This window comes from Schistocerca americana, chromosome 2 (genome assembly GCF_021461395.2).
Source record: "Schistocerca americana isolate TAMUIC-IGC-003095 chromosome 2, iqSchAmer2.1, whole genome shotgun sequence".
NCBI classification, from domain to species: Eukaryota; Metazoa; Arthropoda; class Insecta; order Orthoptera; family Acrididae; genus Schistocerca; species Schistocerca americana.
Window position 1 is genome coordinate 271,677,196 of NC_060120.1, and position 10,039 is coordinate 271,687,234.

The 10,039-nt window shown below is 39.2% G+C and overlaps 1 non-coding gene across 1 annotated transcript; it reads left to right on the forward strand.

Moving 5' to 3' along the window:
- Nucleotides 1-3,375: 3,375 nt before the first annotated feature.
- On the forward strand, nucleotides 3,376-3,515 carry LOC124596722. Its single transcript, XR_006978364.1, has one exon. It is a non-coding gene; the product is annotated as a U4 spliceosomal RNA (small nuclear RNA).
- Nucleotides 3,516-10,039: the final 6,524 nt, after the last annotated feature.

A 10,039-nucleotide genomic window follows, 5' to 3' on the forward strand; every position in this document is an offset into this window, starting at 1 on the left:
CCACCAATGCTGGCAAAAATACCATCAAATTCTAGCCCGTGGAGGAGAGGCGTATGAAAGGTGGCTACACTGAGTCACAGCGCCAGAGATTGCGCCAAAGGGTTTTATTCCGCAGCCTCCACTGGCAGTGCTTGTTCAGAAGTTGTGGTGGTTAGTGCTTTGCTGAGAGGATGTTGATAGCTGTACTATTTGAGGCCATGTCGTGTGCAGTTGTTTTGATGGGCTAGACAGCAGATGTTGTTCGAATGGAGATGTTGTAATGATCGGAGTGTATTTTTAGTCAATATGTATGAAGGTAAAAAACACTTTTTTATTTTTTTTTAAATTTCCTAACTAACAATGCCTCTTGGTCACAGGTTCAGTCAACAAAGCATCTGGCTTGTGTTCATGTATTAGACTGTAATTCGGGTTCTGTATATTGAGCAAGCAGTAAAGGAAATAAAAGAAAAATTCGGAGTAAGTATTAAAATTCATGGAGAAGAAGAAATAAAAACTTTGAGGTTCGCTGATGACATTGTAATTCTGTCAGAGACAGCAAAGGACTTGGAAGAGCAGTTGAATGGAATGGACAGTGTCTTGAAAGGAGGATATAAGATGAACATCAACAAAAGCAAAACAAGGATAATGAAATGTAGTCTAATTAAGTCGGGTGATGCTGCGGGAATTAGATTAGGAAATGAGACACTTAAAGTAGTAAAGGAGTTTTGTTATTTGGGGAGCAAAATAACTGATGATGGTCGAGGTAGAGAGGATACAAAATGTAGACTGGCAATGGCAAGGAAAGCGTTTCTGAAGATGAGAAATTTGTTAACATCGAGTATAGATTTAAGTGTCAGGAAGTCATTTCTGAAAGTATTTGTATGGAGTGTAGCCATGTATGGAAGTGAGACATGGACGATAAATAGTTTGGACAAGAAGAGAATAGAAGCTTTCGAAATGTGGTGCTACAGAAGAATGCTGAAGATTAGATGGGTAGATCACATAGCTAATGAGGAATTGTTGAATAGGACTGGGGAGAAGAGAAGTTTGTGGCACAACTTGACCAGAAGAAGGGACCGGTTGGTAGGACATGTTCTGAGGCATCAACGGATCACAAATTTAGCATTGGAGGGCAGCGTGGAGGGTAAAAATCGTAGAGGGAGACCAAGAGATGAATACACTAAGCAGATTCAGAAGGATGTAGGTTGCAGTAGGTACTGGGAGATGAAAAAGCTTGCACAGGATAGAGTAGCATGGAGAGCTGCATCAAACCAGTCTCAGGACTGAAGACCACAACAACAACAATGTGCAATTATAGTATTTCAGTTTTATTTAATTAATTCGGTGTAAATGGTATTTAAAATATATTGTCTTATTGAGATGTGTACGTTGAATCACACTTCCACACACTTGTGCATTGTTGTTCGTAGTTTTTGTTTCGTAGCTTTTATAGTTGCTGAGGACTTAATTAATTAATTGTGGTAACGGAAATTTCCTTTCATTCTTTGTTGTTATTCTATGCAATCAGATTGCGTACTAATACTAGTCAGGGCCAACCGGTTACGAGACGGCGTAACCGAACAGACAGCTACTAAATCTAAAAAATTAAAATTATTTGCATTATATATTTAATTAAGCCCCCATGCAAGTGCACGTTCAACTGCCGTGTCGTCTTTCGCCCATATCACACAAATTGCGCACAGTCGACAGGGGAAACTTATTTTCCAACTCCCCTTCATACATTACTTTTCGTTTTCACATATTTGTTTTTAGACATAAAGCAGTTCACATAAATATTTTACTGTAAAGTTAAGAGGTCCTTACAACAGAACATCTAATTCATTACTTGACGATCACACAGTTTTCCGTCTTATGGGAAACCAGTTGAAAGCCGCACTTTTTCGTTTAGTGTTACTATAATTTCGTGAGACAACGTTATTCCAACTGCCATTTTTGGTGTCTTGTCCGTCGTTTGTTTCTTTAAGTTTTTTTTACAAGTTTTCTGTTTAAGGAGCATCGGCAAAGGCGTGAAAGATGAACACATCCTAACAGTTAGACGTGGAAGTGCCATTGCTGAACCGCTTATGATATTGTGTGATGTGTAGGCCAGTGTCAGTGAAGCTGGAGCCGTGTAACTACCGCTGCCATAGTCCCGTCTGTCGCACAACATTGCTCGTGCCTGGTCTCTGTTAGAAGTGTCCAGGGAGCGTCTCAGACGCCTGTGTGCATTTGTAATCAACTGAAAGACCTCATCTACCATAATTGTTTCCGTTTTGGAGTCTAATAACCTCGCACTGTCTGCAGTTTCTTTTATATTTCGATAAACAAAGTGTGGATTAAAAAGCTGCTATAATCTTACAGACATACACCCTGTACTTCAACAAAATTCCTTAAAGAGTAAAGCTGAATTTAGCTGCATGGAAGTGCTGACGATTTAAGATGAAAGAACATGAGTAACGTATTGCTTTCACTAACACACATATGGCTGCGGAAAGAATTTTGTCTTGCTACTGTTAACAGACTGATCTGGACCATATTCGTTTCACTTTATTTCAAAGTTTCTACAATAATCACTGTAACTATTTTGTGTTTCTTACAATTCTGTTTACTGGGATTGTGTACAGTTCTCCTACTATTAAATATTATTAAACGTTATAGTAATTACTATTATTTTCCCCATAAATATGCAAGTTTTTTGCACACAGCACTTTCACTGACTCAAAATACATTTATGTCTCAGCGTTTTTTAGGTCCACTGCTAGCTGCCATCAAGTATATTTTGTTTTGATAATGAGAGATGCGATCGCTTTTCTTTTCTTTTGGTGGTTTGAGAGGGTCTGCTATTGCTCTTAAGTGGTCAAGGGGGTTATTTATCTATTGTATGTTTTATTAGTTTAAATAAAGTTTGGTTGCTAATATATGATTGGTAATCTATTATGTGTTTCTTTCCTGTGATTGCCCCTTGGATTCGGAAACTTTTTTGTGTGTTGGGAGATGTGTCTTGTCACATTTTCACGTCTGTTTGTATTGTGGTGGGATCATGCTTTCCTAGTCGGATTTTCTCTAAAAATTTTGAATGGTTGGTGACAAAATTTCCATGCTGTTTTACATTTTATACCCTATTTCTGCTAATATCTGCTGACTACAGAGCATCAAAACTGTTACAACGAAGTTGCTAAGTGCCCGACTTCTTATGTATGTCAGTATCATCACCTTTCTTCAAACATTTCTGTACTGAGTTGTTACTTTGGTAACCTAGTGTTATTCATTATTTCTTGAGGGGTTTCCAGTTCTGTGCGTCCGTTTGTTTCTGTATATGAGTTATATCAGCATTTCTGTTAAGTTTGTGTTGTGTTCTCATTGTGTAGGAATGTTCGCTCCGGTAGCTGACTGCCAATCTTTGCGCGGCGGCAATATCGTAACCAAGGAAGTATAACTGAGGTGCGATTATTGCTAGTTGAAAACTTTTACCAATACCCCGCCAGAGAGACGTGAAATACCGTCTCTGTGGCAATTTTTGGCAGCCCCTGAGGGGGTGTAAAAAAGCCAGCACGGTAGCTCAGCGTGTTCGGTCGGAGAGCCGGTTGGCCTCTGCAATAAAAAACTGAGTGGAAGGATCAACCACCGAACTTGAACAGGATGTCTTGTGACGTCCGCAACGACCAAACACAACGATCAATAACGACAAAAAAAAAAAAGAAAAAAAAAAAACGTGGTCAGCGCGACAGAATGTCAATCGTAAGGGCCCGGGTTCAATTCCCGGCTGGGTTGTAGATTTTCTCCTCTCAGGGACTGGATGTTGTGTTGTCCTAATCGTCATCATCTCATCCTCATCGACTGGCAATTCGCCGCAGTGGCGTCAAATTGAAAGATTTGCACCCGGCGAACGGTCTGCTCAACGGGAGGCCCTAGCCACACAACAATAAAAAAAAATTGTGTATGATTAGTGTTTAAGTGCACAAGTTTGTGGTGGACTTTTGTGAGTACCTGGATCTAACTGGCGTTAGATCATCTTTTCTTTGCGTCTTTCTCACTCGACGTTTGCAGCTAGAGAACCTTAGTATCCATGACTTTTTGCTGTTTGAATTATTATGTCTAGCTCCTTTTTGTAGTTGTGTTTTTCTAGTGATACTATGTTTAATCTGTGGAGTATGTATATGGGAGCTGATTGCTTTTTGGAACTGTGGGTGGTTTAATGATTGGTATACTTTCTGTTTACTCTGGTAATTTACCTATCAATGTTGAATGAGTGTTGCTTTTTGTAATGGATATATCTAGAAAGTTTATTCGCTTCGCTTGTCCTTTCTCTAAAGTAAAGTTTATTCCTTTGTTGTTGTTGTTGTGTTCTTCAGACCAAGACTGGTTAGATACAACTCTCCATGCTAATCTACGCTGTGCAAGCTTCTTCATCTCAAAGTACCTACTGCAACCTACATCCTTCTGAATCTGCTTAGTGTATTCATCTCTTGGTCTGCCTCTACGATTTTTACCCTCCACACTGCCCTGCAATACTAAATTGGTGATCCCTTGATGCCGCAGAACATGTCCTACCAACAGATCCATTCTTCTAGTCAAGTTGTGCTCCAAATTCCTCTTCTCCCCAGTTCTGTTCGGTACCTCTACTCATATTATCTTCAGCATTCTTCTGTAGCACCACATTTCGAAAGCTTCCTTTCTCTTCTTGTCACAACTATTTATCGTCCATGTTTCACTTCCATACAGGGCAACACTCAGCACAATCACTTTCAGAAAAGACTTCCTGACACTTAAATCTGTACTAGATTTTAACAAATTTCTCTTCTCCAGTGACGCTTTCCTTGTCACTGCCAGTGTACATTTTATATCCTCTCTAATTCCAACATCATCAGTTATTTTACTCCCCAAATAGCAAAACACATCTAATACTTCAAGTGTCTCATTTCCTGACCTAATTCCCTCAGTATCACCTGATTTAATTCGACGACATTCTATTATCCTCGTTTTGTTTTTGGTGATGGTCATATTATATCCTCCTTTCAAGACACTGTCCACTGCGTTCAACTGCTCTTCCAGGTCCTTTTATGTCTCTGACAGAATGACAGTGTCATCGGCAAACCTCAGAGTTTTTATTTCTCCTCCATTGATTTTAATTCCGATTCCATTTTTTTTTCCTTTATTGCTTGTTCAATATATAGATTGAGTAAAATCGGGGATAGGCTACAAACATGTCTCACTCCCTTCTTAATCACTGCTTCCCTTTCATGCCCATCGACTCTTATAACTGCCATCTAGTTTCTGTACAAGTTGTAAATAGCCTTTCGCGCCCTGTATTTCACCCCTGCCACCTTCACAATTTGAAAGAGAGAACCCTAACCGACATTTTCAAAGCCTTTCTCTGAGTCTACAAATGCTAGAAACATAGGTTTGCCTTTCCTTAATCTATCTTCTAAGATAGGTCTTAGGGTCAGTATTGCCTCACGTGTTCCAACATTTCTACGGAATCCAAACCGATCTTCCCCGATGTCGGCTTCTACCAGTTTTTCCATTCGTCTATAAGGAATTCGTGTTAGTATTTTGCAGGCATGATTTCTTAAATGATAATTCGGTAGTTTTCACACCTGTCAACTTCTGCTTTCTTTGGGATTGAAATTGTCATATTCTTCTTTAATTATGAGGGTATTTCGCCTGTCTCATACATCTTGCTCACCAGATGGTAGAGTTTTGTCATGGCTGGCTCTCCCAAGACTATCAGTAGTTCTAATGGAATGTTGTCTACTCCCAGGGCATTGTTTCGACTTAGGTCTTTCATTGCTCTGTCAAACTCTTCACAAAGTATCACGTGTCCCATTTCATCTTCATCTACATCCTCTTCCATTTCCATAATGTTATCCCCATGTAGTACATCGCTCTTTTTTTTTTTTTTTTTTTTTTTTTTTTTTTTTTTTTTTTTCCGTCGGTCTACTGACTGGTTTCATGCGGCCCGCCACGAATACCTTTCCTGTGCTAACCTCTTCATCTCAGAGAGTAGCACTTGCAACCTACGTCCTCAATTATTTGCTTGACGTATTCCGATCTCTGTCTTCCTCTACAGTTTTTGCCCTCTACATTTCCGTCTATTACCATGGAAGTCATTCCCTCATGTCTTAGCAGATGCCCTATCATCCTGTCCCTTCTCCTTATCAGTGTTTTCCACATATTCCTTTCCTCTCCGATTCTGCGTAGAACCTCCTCATTCCTTACCTTATCAGTCCACCTAATTTTCAACATTCGTCTATAGCACCACATCTCAAATGCGTCGATTCTCTTCTGTTCCGGTTTTCCCACAGTCCATGTTTCACTACCATACAATGCTTTACTCCAGACGTACATCCTCAGAAATTTCTTCCTCAAATTAAGGCCGGTATTTGATATTAGTAGACTTCTCTTGGCCAGAAATACCTTTTTTGCCATAGCGAGTCTGCTTTTGATATCCTCCTTGCTCCGTCCGTCATTGGTTAGTTTACTGCCTAGGTAGCAGAATTCCTTAATTTCATTGACTTCGTGACCATCAATCCTGATGTTAAGTTTCTCGCTGTTCTTATTTCTACTACTTCTCATTACCTTCGTCTTTCTCCGATTTACTCTCAAACCATACTGTGTACTCATTAGACTGTTCATTCCGTTCAGCAGATCATTTAATTCTTCTTCACTTTCACTCAGGATAGCAATATCATCAGCGAATCTTATCATTGTTATCCTTTCACCTTGTATTTTAAGTCCACTCCTGAACCTTTCTTTTACTTCCATCATTGCTTCCTCGATGTACAGATTGAAGAGTAGGGGCGAAAGGCTACAGCCTTGTCTTACACCCTTCTTAATACGAGCACTTCGTTCTTGATCATCCACTCTTATTATTCGCTCTTGGTTGTTGTACATATTGTATATGACCCATCTCTCCCTATAGCTTACCCCTACTTTTTTCAGAATCTCGAATAGCTTGCACCATTTTATATTGTGGAACGCTTTTTCCAGGTCGACAAATCCTATGAAAGTGTCTTGATTTTTCTTTAGCCTTGCTTCCATTATTAGCCGTAACGTCAGAATTGCCTCTCTCGTCTCTTTACTTTTCCTAAAGCCAAACTGATCGTCACCTAGCGCATTCTCAATTTTCTTTTCCATTCTTCTGTATATTATTCTTGTAAGCAGCTTCGATGCGTAAGCTGTTAAGCTGATTGTGCGATAATTCTCGCACTTGTCAGCTCTTGCCGTCTTCGGAATTGTGTGGATGATGCTTTTCCGAAAGTCAGATGGTATATCGCCAGACTCATATATTCTACACACCAACGTGAATAGTCGTTTTGTTGCTACTTCCCCCAATGATTTTAGAAATTCTGATGGAATGTTATCTATCCCTTCTGCCTTATTTGACCGTAAGTCCTCCAAAGCTCTTTTAAAATCCGATTCTAGTACTGGATCCCCTATCTCTTCGAAATCGACTCCTGTTTCTTCTTCTATCACATCAGACAAATCTTCACCCTCATAGAGGCTTTCAATGTATTCTTTCCACCTATCTGCTCTCGCCCTTGTATAGACCCACTATACACCCCTTCCAACCTTCTGCTTTCCCTTCTTTGCTTGTGGCGGGTTTTCCATCTCATCTCTTGATATTCATACGCTTCGTTCTCTTTTCTCATCTGTACAGCGTGTTTATCTCTGTGTGTGGTTATCGTATCTTCTGGTTTTCCTACCAAGCAGAGATACCATTCATGTAGTTCCACCAATATGGTATTTCACTTTCCTTTCATACTGCTTTTTGGAATATTGTTTCTTTTGTTTACGAAGACATTTGTTAGCTTTCTATTCCACTGGCCATCCTTCTCCTAGCAAGTAGTACTCTTTATTAAATTCAAAGTAGTTTTGGTCAGTAACGAAGTGTACGAGTTTGGTTATCCCTGAAATGTGGTAAGGTAGTAGTTGAGTGTAAGCACCTAGGTCTTGAGGTCTTGTTCTTATACCTTGATTGTTCGACTTAGATTGTGGATTACACGTTTTCTGCCATACATCAAATTCGTTCAATATAGCAGTACCTGGAATCTACGTATCTTTTTTCTGGGTTATTACTTCTGCTGTATATTTCACTGTCTTGTCATTTTGTGTTCTTTTTGTTTTTTTCTTTTTTGTGTGGGTACATTTAACATATGCTGGTGGTGAGAGTGCATGTGGATGCCTTTCTGTAATTTATTTCTAGTCCCACAGGTGTATTTACTTTGTGAATTTTTTGTTGGCACCAGCGTTTTGGAGCAGTAGGTTTCACATAATTTATATGAACTTTTTGTCTGTCATTCAATATGTGTTCTATAGTTTTTAGTACATTTTTAATTTTTGTGTAGAATCTGTTGTCTGCGATTTGTTTTCTGATTTTGTTCTATGTAAAGAATTTTGTATCTTGAAACTTCCTGGCAGATTAAAACTGTGTGCCCGACCGAGACTCGAACTCGGGACCTTTGCCTTTCGCGGGCAAGCGCTCTACCATCTGAGCTACCGAAACACGACTCGCGCCCGGTACTCACAGCTTTACTTCTGCCAGTATCTCGTCTCCTACCTTCCAAACTTTACAGAAGTTTTAATCCGCCAGGAAGTTTCATATCAGCGCACACTCCGCTGCAGAGTGAAAATACCATTCTGGAATTGTGTATCTTGTTACAGCATTCTTTTTTACCCTTAAGAACCACCATTGCACTTGTCTGTTTTGATTTGTCTGATGTTTCCTCTGTGCAGTTTTTCCCTAACTGTTTTCAGAGTTTTAGATGCTGTTGTTATCCCTCTTGTTTTACTGTGATCATGCCTTGTATCTATGATGTATCTTCACCTATTCATTCTTTTGTTAGAAATATGTCCGTAGTGCAGGGCAACCAACCCACACAAGATCATAGACCACTATACTATACTGAAGTAATAATTTGCACACACCAAAACCAAACAAAAAAAGATCGCATCCCACGTTACGGAAACAAAGTGCACGAGATGGCAAGCTAACAGTGGACCTACAAAATATAAAATCGAAAGTATATTTCCTTTTAGTTAAAGCACCTTGTACAGACATGTTAAGAATGAAAAAAGAAACAAAAAAACGTGATTAGTTGTAATAATTTAATACTGTTTAATCGTTGCAAGTTAAAGGATGACAACTGTTCCCAAGCCTAGCAAACAAAAGTGTGAGAAAAATCATATTATTACAGTGACCACTGAAAATGCTTTAAGTTAAAATGAAACTTGTATGGTGTAAATAAGACTTCTATCGTAATTGTAAAAGACGGTATATAACTATGTAACTTTTGCAGAAGACAACTCCTGCATGTTTCATATTTTGTATTTTATTTCTGGGTTTTGTGTATAACCTGCACCGTAGTTCATCTGTAGCGGTGAAAAAGAGAATCATCGTTGCTATCCCGCTGTATTCAACATTACTGACCTGTACCGTACACGAAGCGTTACCTAACACTGGAACTACTACGAGCGCCCGACAGCCACATTGAGTCAAACATTTCTGTGAGAGAAAAGTTGAAAATCATTGTGCACAATCAGTCTGTAGCGTTCCCTGACACATTGTCAACTTTGACCGCAATTTTAATTACGTCAGTTCAAGCGGAAAACATCCTAACTGAGTCTTCCAGAGGCATTTGTCAATGTTTCAAGTACCATATCGTTTACAGCTAAATTTATTTACAATTTCGAGTGAATCTAACACACATCTAATTACAGCCAATGAATCTGTGTTGTTTCTCTACTACGATCTTCTCCTTTCTCAGTAGAGCTAGCGACCGCATTATATTCAGACTTACTGAGTTAGCAAGTCGTGAGGTTTCCCGCAGTGTACATTAAAATTTTCTTGTAAATTTTTTTTATACTTTCGAACGGGGTGGAGTGCATTCGCATATCGAGTGAATGTTTAAATTATATGATTTTCATTGTACAGCAAGTCTAGTCGTTGCACCGCAAGTATCGCAGCAGTTAGCCGTAATGTATTTTTGTTTTTATCAGTCCAAATGCACTTTCAGTAATAAACAGAGTTACGACGTGGCATAAGCGAGAATCAGACTTA